General features: G+C 40.7%; 1 pseudogene; it reads right to left on the bottom strand.

Moving 5' to 3' along the window:
* Nucleotides 1-14,327, bottom strand: part of LOC125427771 — a 61,871-nt pseudogene that overhangs the window by 33,506 nt on the left and 14,038 nt on the right.

Below are 14,327 nucleotides of genomic sequence, written 5' to 3'. Positions count from 1 at the left end.
TCTCAAATCTTTCTAAATGCCTCTTAAAAACTCCTTCTTTCCTATTATCTACCTGTCTTGCTTCCTAAATGCAACGACGTATTATGGAACTTGCCCCATTTTCAAACCAGAAAAACAGAGAAGACATTCAGTACACTTGAGGTATAATAAAGACTTCTATCACAAGGAATAAACAACTCAATGAGCGGCAATAAACTTAATTTGCACATTAGATATGCTTTTTGGAGTTCTGACATTTCTGTTGAATATAATGCTGAATCAATGAGGCCTATAATTGAACAGCCAAAACTTCTCTGAAGGGGAACCAAAACAAATGTTTCCCACAAACTCTATCATTATGATAGCGTGTTGTTATTCTGATTCTTAATAAATTTCACAATTGTCGAATTTAAGCTGTTCTGTACATTTATAATGATATAATTGTCACATCGTTCACAATCATGATCCATACTCATGATGTGCAAAAAATGAGATGTAATGTTCAGGAACCTGGAAATGCTGGCTGTGAACCCCTGCTGATGCACAAAAGTACTTACACATACACAGCAGATCTTTTTTTAAAAAAAGAACAGTGCACATTAATGCATTCATGTGCATGCACATGCACACATTCTGAATGTCACATATCTCACTAGTTTCAAGCCTTGCAGAAGCCTGGAGTATATCCTGGGGATGCACAAAGAAGGAAGCAGTAGGATAGGATTGCACACTTCCATTTTGAAGAAAAGACAAAACAACCCCTATGTTTATTAGCTTAACAATGATCACTTCTCCCAGCTCTGGTTCCTTCAGACTTTGACTCCCTCATTGGCCCCTCTGGTGGCTGCTGGTCTGGGGTGGGGAAGGGTATATGAGTAAGTAATATTTTTGAAGTTTGTTTTATGGTGTTTTAATGATGGTTTTATATGCTGATCTATTGTTGTTTTGTCACCCTAAGACCTCTGTGTGGGGAAGGGTATAACTTCCAGAAATAAATACATTTCTTTGGCTTTTCAAACTGCAGAATGGGGGTTCCCACTGTAGTGCTCGTGGGCACCATGGCACCTGCCAACATCTTTTCTGGAGCCTGCCAAGTGTTTTTAGGAAGAAGATGGAGTCAGGAAGAGCTTTTGCCTAGCAAGGTTTTTGACTACTGGAGATCTGATTGGCTGTGCAATTTTTTTTGGTTACATGTTGCTTTGGCTGCAACGGCCACCACAGCACAATGAACTGCACTATGTCCCAGAAGTTAAAAATGTAGCAACCATTTTGTGGTTGCTCTACCTCCTATGGCAGCTGTTTTGTTGTTGTGCCCACTATGCCATGTCAGAAATCCACATCTGCCCACATTTGGTTGGGGACCATTCCTTTAGATTTTCATTTTTGTCCTCCTACCCCACTCCACACATACTGGCACATATTTGAACCCTCATTTTATTTGGGCTTTTAATACGTCAGTTTCTGTATATTTGGTTCAAGCAAAGGTGCTTTAATCATATACTGGCTCCCATGGCTGATATCTGACCCCTGTTGTGATTTTGCTGATATCTGAGAGCTGATTTCACCCCTGCCACACACTCGGTAACCGAGCATGAGGTCCCATGGGCAGATGGCTGGGCAGAGCACTTCATTCAGCCTAGCCAATCACTGGAAAGTAAGGAACAATGATTTAAACTCCCAACTGTGTTATTTTAATCTCCTACCCAATGCCAAGCAATGTGGGAACAGCCAGTTGCCTTTGAAATCAAGGAGTCTTGGGGGGGGGGGAGAGGGTGGGTCCTTAAGGTTGGATCCAAACAGGAGCCCTATTTTCACCTGCTTTATATTTTGTTCACATAATGTAATTTTAGATAGTCCTGATCCTTTGAGATTATCTAGGCTTTGATGAGGATTGAGAGGAAAAGCGTAAATTACTATAATACAGCTAGGGAATATGGAGGCTTGTTGGCTGTGCGGCTGGGGAGTTATATAAAGATTTCTTTTGGTGCAGAGGAGAATCAGCCAAACACTTTTTTGAAGTACTGCAAATGTGTGTGTGTGTGCGCGCGGGTGTGCGTGGGGAAGGGGAGTGTCTTGGGAGCTTCCAGCCCAGTTTTCTGTAGACTGAAAAAGTTGTTTGCACATGCTGTCCAAAATAAAAAATTTAGGCCAGGATTTTAAGGTCTTTTGTTAGGATTTTATAGGTGCCTGCTTCATTCAGTCAAGCAAGAGTTAACTGCTAAAGTCTCATGCCTAGAATCACATGAACCTCTGCAAAGATCTCTCCCTTCTTCCAGAAAAAGAGGAGAGGCCTCCATAAATCATGTATAGACTGCACAGACACCCAAAATGAGCACTTGCATAGATGGAGTTTGCTGTTCCTATATTTAGTGCAGATTCATTCGTTCATTGGTATTGCTCTACAAAACTACTCACTTGCATCTCTGCCCTGATATTTGCTCTGCTAATTCATTGCAATACATTACCAGCATTCTTGTGTTCACTGCTAGTGGGTGTGGAGATATACGTTGGTGCCTTTGGTGTTAGGTTGCTTCCTGGTTTTGGGGACAGGGGTAGGGGCAGGAAGCAAAAATTCCCAAGGCCAGCAGTTTTCCTGATGGTGGAGAGAAAAATCTTTACAATTATCTTGGTTGGTTCTAATAAAAAGCATGATATAGACTGTAGTTTGTTTTAGGATGAATAAAGTCAGTTGAGTTTTGAATCAGGGTGGAATCATCCAGAATGTTGGCACTCCAACAGCCATAACTGTGTCAATTATACAGATTGCCATTTGTCAAAAACCCTTATTTCCCCCCATATATTTGTGTCTCCTATTGCCATTGATGTAAGGGCAATGTGATTTGAATCACCTGACAACTGAATCAGTTTCAAAATTTGCATATGCATAGAAAATTAGCAGGTGCAGCTCAGGATTTACAGTTCATAGACACATGTGCCTTCCGGCATTACAGAGTACATGCATTAGGTCAAAGACTCTTTTGTAAATAATTATGATTAAATAATTATTTCTCTGAAGGTGAAATGAAGGGAGAAAAAAAAAAGACAGGTGGGTTATCCCAATGTGTTTTCACACGAAGTGGCCAGACAAATTCAGCAATGGAAATATTTTGAGCATCCCTAATTTAACCACATGACTTTCTGGACCTGAGCTTCAGCTTGGATGTTGACAGTTGTAAGCAGTGCTAACAAGGCCGCACAATTTCCAAAACCCGCACACAACACTGCATTTGTTCTAATTGCCACTTTCACAATGGCCGTGTGAAACATCTTTCATTTGATGAGCAGAGGCTGAGCAAGCATGGCTGTTGGCAAGATAAAACTATTCTGACATTATAAAAATAAGACTAATCAGTCAGGGGGAAAAACATTGTCTTATTATAAACTACAGTGGGCATTCCATTTTTCTTAAAAATGTCAGTGTTGTTAATGTTATCTAGCTTCAACCTTTGTTGCAGAAGGCTGATAATTACATTAAAAGTAATGTCTCCACAAAACCCACTTCCTCGTCATCTAGTTACCATTTAATATTGGGATGAAGAGCTATTTGTAGAGAAAACCAATTATTTTAAAATGCCAAACAAAATCAGATTGTTGGGAAACCAGGAGGGGAAAACACTTTAAATTGCCCCTCTACATCTGGGCTTGCAGCCACTTGAATATCTTCTTCGTAGGTTTCTCAGTGAGGACTTAACCCAGACCCTTCAGAATCAAAGCATAAGCTTCTATCTCTTTACTTATATGAAAATCTCTATTAACTGACAGCCATGGGAGGATTTTTCTTCCTTCCACGCACTGCACCCATCAAAAGCCTGAAAGGATATTCTTAGGCCTCCCCACAGAAGGATTTCACTGTCCACTTGTAGAAGCACACTACAATATCAATTGCTGCCTGCAGGGATGCTCAACTTTACTGAATATTGTGCTGCACTGAATATAGTCACATTTGAACATTTCAAGTAGATGCGTATGAAATGTACATGTTAACCAAGCCTTGTTTGAGGGTCACTGTTAAAAAATCAAAACAAAAACCCCGCACCTAGATACATACGTTAATCTGAATTCCAAGGATAATTTCATTGTGATGCAGAGCCATTGTGTGGATGCCAATTTGGCTATGCATAAGAAGCCTTCTGTAAGCACTTTAAGACATATTCTTTTCACCAGTCGAACAGAAAAGTCTATAAATATGTTAAGGTGCTCAGCTTTGCTCCTTTCTGCATAGCAGAAATAAACATCCTGCAGTCGTCGTTAAAAGATCCATTTTGGCTTTTTGTGTTCCCACAGCATGGAGAACACAGGCATTGTCAGCCAAAACAGTGTTTTTTTTTGTCACCTACTGGCCAATGGAACTTTGGTCAATTTCAGAGTAGCACCCACCATTTTGTGTGCTGCTGCAGAGATTTTCCTGCCTCCATAATTTGGAGACGGTTTCCATGGAGGTTTCCTCCGCTTGCAGCTCATCTGCATGCAATTTTCATGTAAAAAGCAGATAAATGAAATTTGTTTTGTCTAGCGACCTTGTGCATGTGTCTTTTTTCCTTTTTTGTTTTAAGGGAAATGTCTGCAGAGCTAAGATGATACAAATATATGCATATTGCAGCTTCTGTAATCATGATGCTGTAGGTTTGCAGACATACTCTTCAAATTTCTTTGAGGAAAAATGACATGTTCATGGGGTCTCCAGGCAAAACAAATTTTATTCATCTACTTTTTACATGGAAATCACACATGGATGAGGTGCAAGCAGAGGAAACCTCCATGGGGAACCTTCACGGAAAATCTCTGCTGCAGCACACAAAATGGCTGGCATGAATGGTGAAAGCAAAAGAGGTTTGGGCAGGACAAATAAAGAATTTCCTGCCTGCTCTTGTTCACTCAGCAGGCAGGAAACCTTTTCAACTCGGGTTAGGGGGAAAAGATCACCAGTTCAGCGATTTTTGAAAAACCCAGTGTGAGAGGAATACAATGTTCTGAAGATGTTTTGGGAGAGAGAGCTGTGCAAATTTCTTCCCCGAAATGGTCTTTAAAATGTCCTCAAGACATTTTATTTCTGCTGTGTAGAAATCACCATCGCCTTGTATGGCTGATAGCTGCTGTCGAGGGAAGTATGAGAAGCTGCACTGTCTTTCTCAGTACCTACTACCTCAGTTCATTTAACTGAAGATGTCAGGGACTGAACCCAGGATCTTCTATGTATAAAGTATAGCCCCTCCCACTAAGCCACAGCCCTTCTTAACAAACACTGCAAGCAGGTTTATGTCAGAGCACCAATACAAATACAAATGATGGAATTGATATTTCAAAAGTGGGAAGATTTGAAAAGGGTTTGAGATGAGTGCACAACAGCTTCTAGAAAGACACGACTAATTTTCCCATGCTGTTTTGAAAGCATGCAGATGTGACAGTCAGATGCATTCTGGGGAAAAATCATGGTAAATGTAATGTTCAAAGTCTGCCCCTCTTCTCCAGCCCCTGGATGCTGAAAGGCAAGCTGCTTCCTCTGAGAAGGAAGGAAGGAAGGAAGGAAGGAAGGAAGGAAGGAAGGAAGGAAGGAAGGAAGGAAGGAAGGAAGGAAGGAAGGAAGGAAGGAAGGAAGGAAGGAAGGAAGTGTTATGTTCTTATGTTCTTAAGTGACTGCTTGCTTGGAGAAGAAACTGTTGCTATCAACTGGCAAAGCTGTTACTCCCTACTCCCTATTCCCTCCATGTCCACTAGTTTATTGATAGTAGATTAATCAACTATAGTTTCAATATTTCTGGATTTCTGGTGTGTCTGTGTGCAAGGGGGCAATACTGTAAGCTGCTTTGAGACCACTGAGTGGAGAAAAGTAAGTTAAAAATACTCATGACACATAAACGGATACGTATGAGGAAAAGAAGCAAAATGAAAGAAAGCTAGTGATTACATGACCCATCTGGGAAGTTAGTTTGGGTTCAGGGTCTGTTCTGTTAGCATGGCCTTCATCCCCTGCCTTATGAAATATTGGATCTTCATATTATTTCTTACACTGTGTGCTATAAAATGCCAGTTTCCATGTTTGTTTGTGTAGGTAGCAGAGTGTTCACCATAAAAGTAGGCCACAAGCAAAAGGTCTGTTTGCAAGATTAAATCAGTGAATGAGTTACTCCAGGCAATAGAATCTGGAAGCCTCATTGACCATGGACATATCTTGATTACCACACCCTGGCTAAAGCTGTTGTGACACAATGGATCCCAGAGAACTCCCTAATACTGGATATTATATTTAATCTGCTTTTGAGAAACCATTTCCTCAACAATTGCTCCTTCCCTGCATTTCCTCTGCCTCTAGATACGATCTCCCTAACAATCAATCCCTTCTTGATTCACTTAAGCCTCAGCCAAATTTGAATACTCTAGGCAGAGACTTCAGGAAGTACCTCTGCATAAACCATTCAAGGTTTCACTGATATAATCAAGGCCCAATTGTCCCCATTGTCCTGGGAAGTAGAAACAATCGATAGAGCTGTTAATTAGCTCAACCCCACAAGCCCAGCAAGGAAACCCCAAGCAGTTACAAAGAAACAAAACCTAAGTTCAAATTTCCCGCCTTACCTGCGCAAGAGGGTATAAAAATACTGCACACTCAAGCCTCAGTGCTCAATACTAGCCTGAACTTCTCTTGGTCACATTGGTTTGAGACGCGATATCGCGTCTCAAACCAGGGATCTTACTCATTTAGGGTATCCCATCTGACATCTCTTGAAATGGCAGTCCAGAGACCCAGTAGACCTGTTCCCCCTACTATATTAACCTGATGGCAGCATTTTGATGGCAGTATCCTGAGGGCCAGTCATATCAGGGTCCATCAATCACATCCCCTTAAACTTAATTTTCAATTTTTTGTCATCTAGTTCAAATAATTATTCAGTTCAGCCAAATCTACCATTTATACCATTGTTGAGTATACATACTTATCCCTGTAAATCCAAAATCCACATTTCCACATGAGCACTTCAGAGCCTAATTAGAACTCTCTAGGCAAGACTTATGCTTCATTTCTAAAGTTGGGCTGGAATAGTACATCCTCACCCTTCATCTTTGAAAGATCAGAAACCTATTTGAAATAATACAGCATCCAGACTGGGACCTGGAGTGTGATTTTTACTTATTGTTAGTATCACATCTAACAATGATATCAAAGTACAGGTTCTACACGCCACATGGCCAGGCACCCTCTGGTTTGCCAAAGGCATCTCAGCAACTCTGCTCCAGTAAGGAGATTTGGTTCATACAGCGCCTCAGACAGTACTATTATGTTCTTTGACGTCTCAGCATGCTTTATCAAATATGCATGTGCTTTTCTAGTATGCAAAAAGCACAAATGAAGACAATAAAGTGCCTTTCACAATCAAGTTCCCTGAGTTTCTAGCAACTTGAAATTGATTTACTGGTATGCAAGAATATACATCTGCATCTGATTTGGTAGAATTATGTATCTTCAGAAAGCTGTTCTCTAGGATAAAGATCCCAAAGAACAAAAAAATAAGTAAATAAACAAATTAACCCATGAAACCAGTTATTAGCACCATATTGTTTTGAGCTTTAGCAGCATGACACTGGTGCAATGTTGCTTTTAACTTCTGGAACAACATTAATCAACCTTGTTTTGTACAGCAGAGCTGAGCATATACCAAATGAATTTTTATCGCACTGTATCATTGACCACTGTATATTAGACACAGATTAGATGTACAAAAATCAACCAATCTGTCCACACCATGAGCTTGCAGACTTTGGGGGTCAATGTCAGCTACTTCAAAGGAAGTAATAATTCTACCATATGAAGTATAATTCTGTAGTTTTTCCTCACAGGGTGAAATATTTTCCTAATCTCCTTTGGTGAGCTGTTTAGTGTCTTAAGTATAAGGCATGATAAACCATGTAATTTTCACAGTGTGAGTAAAAGTCATCTAGGCAGCAACCTGCAAACCTCCCAATCAGACAACAAAAGCCGCACAAAATGATTGCAAGAACCCTGTTGCATTGTCATAGTCAGAAATAGCCCTGGCAGTTCTTTGGTATTAGAGGCAATTTGGCTGTTTGTTTTTTGCTGCCAAGTTACAGCTGACTTATGGAGACCTCAAGGCTAGAGTTATTCAGAGGTGTTTTGCCATTACCTGACTGTGTGTAGCAACCCTCATATTCCTTGGAGGTCTCCAACCCAAATACTGACCATCAGAGCTGACCCTGCTTAGCACCCAAGATTTGGTGAGATCAGACTAACCAGGGCTATGTGGGCCAGGACCAGTTTGGCTGTACCACCTCTGAATGCATGTGTGAGATTGCTTATTTGAATGAACAGTGCAGTCCTAAGCATGCCCTTCTAAACCAGTTAACTTGATTGGACTTAGATGGGGATAAATCTGTGAAGGGTTCTACCATACATTTCTGCCCATAAGGAAGACTGATGATATCTCTGGATGGGACAAAGCTTTCCAGTTAAATGATTCCTGGCACAGTCAAACAAATGATTCACTGTGGTACAATCATATAAGCGATACTACCACATCAGCTCTCTGCATCGCAGGCAGCTCCCTAGGTAATGTGTAGGAACACATACTCTATGTTTATGTTGGCTGTTTCCTTTCTCTGCCAGAAGAAACCAATGATGTGAAGTTAAAATAAGTGAAAACAAGATGTCATGATGTTACAACAGCAATAAAATTTGACATCATGTTTCTAGAAGCACACCAATTTCTTCTGCAATATGGTTCTGCCCACTTATGTAGAAATCTGGAAATTTTCCTAATTACAGAAGGTTGTTTTTTTTTTTAAAAAAAATACATGGTTACACAAAACACTGTAGACATTGGGGGTTATTTGGATCATATACATGGCACCTAGTTGGTGGCTTCTCTGTATATAATGCAGTTTCTTAAATGACTTATTCAGATGACAAAATAGAAAGAATCTAGGCCATATTTTATTGAAGTAAAAAGAGAGTAAAATTATCCTTTGTGTAGGAATGCAAGCTATGATACGAGTGGAGCCAGAGATGCTGATTTAGAGTTAATTATCACAGGCTGTGTTCAACCAACTGTCAAACACAAGAGAATTCTCACACCTGTGCTTACTGATCAGGTGTCAGGGTTTTTTTTTTAAAAAAGAACTCTCTAGGGCCCCTTCCGCACACGCAAAATAATGCGTTTTCAAACCACTTTCACAACTGTTTTCAAGTGGATTTTGCCATTCCGCACAGCTTCAAAGAGCACTGAAAGCAGTTTGAAAGTGCATTATTCTGCATGTGCGGAATGAGCCAAGGATTCATTTAGCATGATGGGAATTTTTTTCCTGCTTGTCCCCATTGCTGAATCAGTAAGTTGCTTCTGTTCAGCTGCTTTGCTGATCTGCGTGGATTCATCTTGAAAATCTATACTGTCATCAGAGCCTTTGACTTGGTTTTTTTTTTAAAAAAAGAATATGTATATAAGACAAATGTTCAAGGAGAAAACAAGGAGGGTTTGGCACAATTTTCTAGTGATTCAAGAAAGGAAACATAGTTTAAAAGTGATTTAGGATTCTATCTCCTTGGAAGTCATTTTGGAAAATCAACTTGACTTCCTGCGATTTCCTTTGATCTACTTCTGCTGCTGGTTCCTATTAGTCAAAATTAATCTCATATTGGTGTCTTGTGATAGGTCAAAACTGCTGTTGTGTTGTGTTGTCCCTCACCCACAAGAACCTGGGGTCATTTGCTGAAATTGAAGAGTGGGATATTCAGAGCAGACAAAAGGAAATACTTATTCACACAGTGCATAATTAAATTGTGGAACTCACTGCTGGGGATTTTGGTGACAGCTTCCAACTTGGAAGGCTTTAAAATAGGAGTGGACAAATTTGTGGAGGACAGGGCTTTCAGTGGCTACTAGTCATGATGGATATCTACTCCCTCTAGTACCAGAGGCAATATGCCTCTTTACATCAGTTACTGGTGAACATGTATGGGAGGATGTTATTGCAGTCATCCTACTTGTAGGCTTCCTTTAGGCAGCTGTTTGGCCACTTTGTGAAAAAAAAACATGGACTTGATGGGCCTTTGGTCTGATTAAGCATGGCTCTTCCTGTGTTCTAGGATAGGAACATAAATTTCCTAGTAGAAGTTACACAACTTGCATACCATCCATATGATCAAAACTCACACATGTGTAAAGTATTGTCAAGTCACAGCTGACATATGGAGACCTCAGCAAGAAGCTTTCAAGGCAGATGATTAAGCAGAAGTGGTTTGCCATTGCCTTCCTTTGCAGAGTCCTCCTTGGTGATCTTCCTTCCAAGTATTGACCGAGTTTATCTTTCCAAGATCTGATGAGACCGGACTCAATATCTCATTTGGTAGTATCTTCAATACAGCAAGAACAGGATGTTTATACTGTATATTGAGTTGCCTTAGAGGCTAGTTCACTTGATGGAGTGCATGCTTCAGGGGAGGGCGGTTTATAAATATAATAAATAATATAATAATAATAATAATAATAATAATAATAATAATAATAATAATAATAATAATAATAATAATATAATAATAATAATAATAATAATAATAATAATAATAATAAAGACTTGCTTTGAATGTGTCATTTTCTTCTTTCCTTCAGTCTGAGCTTGCATAGATTAATGACCTCAATACTCTGATGAAAATTCATTAAAGAATGAATGACCTTATGGGAAATGGGAAATCCTCCAGAGCTGTTTAACCTGTATTAACCTGCTGTATTAACCACTTGCATCTATTTTGTCTGTTCAACAGGAGTCATCAAGTAATGCACACCCTGTGACCCTCTAGACTACATGATCTGCACTAGCCATGTGCTGGGGCCTGTCAAGTGCTCAGTCCCCTTCTGTTGTACAATCCCAGGCAGGCAGCAAGAACAGGAGATTTATTGAGCCTATGGCAAATGGCCAGGTTGATGAGCTATTCTGGCTTGGTGAGGTACCAGTTGTGAAGTTCTCTCTTGCCATATGCCTACATTTAGTGATAATACAAGGAAATACATGTGAATTTAGCAGCCATCAAGAATCGGCATAAGATGGGAACTATGTGACAGATTGCATGTGACACCCAACTTGTAGATTTAACAGTGCTATAAACCAGCTGGCATTTCCAAATAAGAAGGGCTATGTTCTTAAAAGGAAACTTATACTATTTAATTGACAATACTGAGCTTTGCAACAAGCCACTGATAGGGGTGTTCTCCCCCCCACCTACCAAAGTGTGAAATAATACTCAACAATAATACAATAAATATATAAATAAATAAATAAGATTTTCAAATATCTTATTCAAACATTTATTTCACTTGTGGACTTGCCTGGCATTTAAATCCAAATTCTTTCACTAACAAAAGACAAACATTTCTCTTATGTATTCCAATCCTGATGAGACCATAGATCTAATTATTTTTAAACCCAAATTTTGTAACAGTCATATGAAAGACTATTTCCCTTCTTCCTCTTTAGATGGAAAGGAACCTTCTGACTATCCCCAGCCTGAGATATATCTGGTTCGCTTCAATAAGAGCCAGGGCTTTTATGGCCCTGGCTCCAGCATGGTGGAACAAGTTGCCAGGTGATGTCAGAGCCCTGCAAGAGCTTTCACAGTTCTGCAGAACCTGCTAGGCCTGGCTGTTCCACCAGGCCTTTTCCATCTAGCTAGCCGGATTGAATAAAATATAGTCACCTTCTTTCGGCCTCGGGGTGTGTGTGTGTGTGTGGTGTTCTGGAAGGGATTATTTTCTGCCATCTGTTTTTAACAACTTAACATTGTTTTAACAACTTAAAATGGTGAAATTGTTAATGGGTGCCTTATAGGATTGTTGTTTTAATTTTTGTATGGTTATTTAAAATGTTTTAATGAATTGTTATTAATTTTGTTGTGACCTGCCTTGAGTCCTGTGAGGATAAGCTGGGATATAAATTAAAATTTGTTTGGGACTATATTCTACTGCAGAAGCATACAATTTTCTCAACCGCTGCACCTCAACTGACCAAACTAACATCTTTATGTGAAACAGAGTATAATTTTGTACTCATTTCAGCAGTGGATAGAGAGAGATGAGGGCAATGTAAATTAATGAACACCTATTGGGGGTGTTGTTTGTAGTGGCTTGCTAGTAAGTTTCAGTTCCATTTGTAAGCTACAATAAAAAGGGCTCCTTTTTATCATATTGTATAAGAAGCACATACATTTGGACAATGCTGCCTGATATTGACTAAATGGAAGAATGCTGTGCTGCTGCGTTAAACTTCCAGAAATTTGCTAAGAGGTTGTGTGTGCGGAAGAGGCCATAGTGTGGTTACCCTGCCTCAGGAAGTCAGGAAGGCGAGGGGGTCCATCTTAGAACTTTCTAGAACTTGTGGGGGGCAAATAATTTTCTGTTGTATTCCCCTCCCCACATTATTTCCTCTTTCCATACTTCTGGCAATCCCCATATTCTCTCCCTTTGCCCTTCCTCATTATCTCCTTCTCAGAAATTCATCAACCTGTCTTTTATCCACCTCCCATCTTCAGCTATATTATTTATTTATTCATTTAGTTCATGTATACTCTGCCTTTCTCCACAGTGAGGAGCGACTCTTCTTTTCATTTATATCCTCATAACTTTCCTGTTATGTACGCTAGGCTTTGAGCTCCCTTAAGTTGTCAGGGAAATTTGTTAAGTGTTGATATTCATCTTGTCAGGAGCTGAAGGTATAACAGCTGCATGGCAAAACCCTTGATTGCCTTAATGGACTGTTGAAGGACTAACTACAGTCACCTGTTAGCAGTCAGCCAAAGGGAATGACTAAGCATGATTGCATCAGCTATATATATGAGTCATGTGACCTTTGACTGTACTAGCCATAGGCTAATTAATGTATCATAGTGTATATAAGTAAGCTAATTCAGTTAAGCATGTTCCTTGCTGGGGACAGGACCTAAGCCGAAGGCTCTGTTCGTTTAAACTATATAAATTGTATCAATGCCAATACATCCTTTCTTTGAGTGAACTCCCTGGCTCCAGTGGTTATTGCCGCACTCTGTGTATGCTCAGTTGCACCTACGCTGTCGACTCGTGTCAGGTTATGGGCCCAGGTGCCGCTAGGCGTTGTACAACCCACTGGTGAGTAACATGCCTAGTGGGCGGAGCGAAGAGTGTGGTGTAGTCATGACGGGTCCTACACATGGGCTGCTGTTTGAAAGGCTCAATGAGTCCAATTACGTCTCATGGGTGGAGAAAATGAAAGGCTTCCTCATCCGGGAAGGACTCTGGAAAGCTGCACAGAAAGCTCCAGATATGGACGATGATGATGAGGTGGAGGCTGATGAGAAAGCCAGAGCAGCCATTGTTCTAGCAGTGGAAAACAGCCAATTGGTGTTCCTGCGAGATAAAACAACAGCTTTGGGGTGTTGGACTGCCCTGAAAGAGTTGTACCAGAGGACAACAGCGGGCTCCAAGCTGATTCTGGTGCGTAGACTCTTTAATCTCAAGTTGCATGAAGGCAATGTGATTTCCCATCTGCAACAAATGAGAGCACTCTTTGCTGATTTGTCTGATAGAGGTTTGGCTTTTGATAATAATCTGCAAGCTTTGATTTTGCTCTCTTCTCTTGGCACACAATGGGACCCATTAGTGGATGGCTTACAAAGTGTGCCAGAGGATGATTTAACATTGGACTATGTGTCCGGGAGGCTTTTGGAATGGAAGGGGCAAAGGGATTTACGTGCCTACCCTCAGCCTCCAGTGAACAACAGCATCAGCAAGGACCGAGGTGACAAATTGGCAGAGGCGAATGCTGTTCGCAGATGTTACACCTGTGGAGCAACCAACCACCTAGCGAGGAATTGCCAGCAAGGGCGACAGCGACCTAGACGTCAGCAACAGGCTGTGCAGAGGACCGGGAAAGGAAGCGCCTTTCTGGTGCAACGTACCCAAGCACTGAAATCTACGTGGCTTTTGGACGCCGGGTCTACAAAACATATAGTAGCAAGGGCAAGTTCGCTGCAGAAGAAGAGGACACCGGGATATTGGAGAGGTGACTCTTGCTGACAGCTCTGCAGCTGTTGTACAGTCCCAAGGAGAAGTGTTTTTACAAGCAATGGGGATTACCCTGCAGAACATGTTACACATACCAAGTATGGCGCATAATCTATTAAGCGTGTCCAGGTTGGCACTGGATGGGTATGTATGTACTTTTACTGGGACAGGGTGCTCCATAGCCAGGGATGGGGACATTGTGGCACAGGGTGTATTAAGTAACAGACTTTATAAATTGACTGTGGACAGTAACACCCCTGTGACCTGTGATGTTCCAACTACTGTGTGTGGGGTAAATGACCCACTGCACCC

Source organism: Sphaerodactylus townsendi, linkage group LG03 (genome assembly GCF_021028975.2).
Source record: "Sphaerodactylus townsendi isolate TG3544 linkage group LG03, MPM_Stown_v2.3, whole genome shotgun sequence".
Lineage (NCBI taxonomy): Eukaryota > Metazoa > Chordata > Lepidosauria > Squamata > Sphaerodactylidae > Sphaerodactylus > Sphaerodactylus townsendi.
This window is presented reverse-complemented; position numbering and strand designations above follow the sequence as displayed.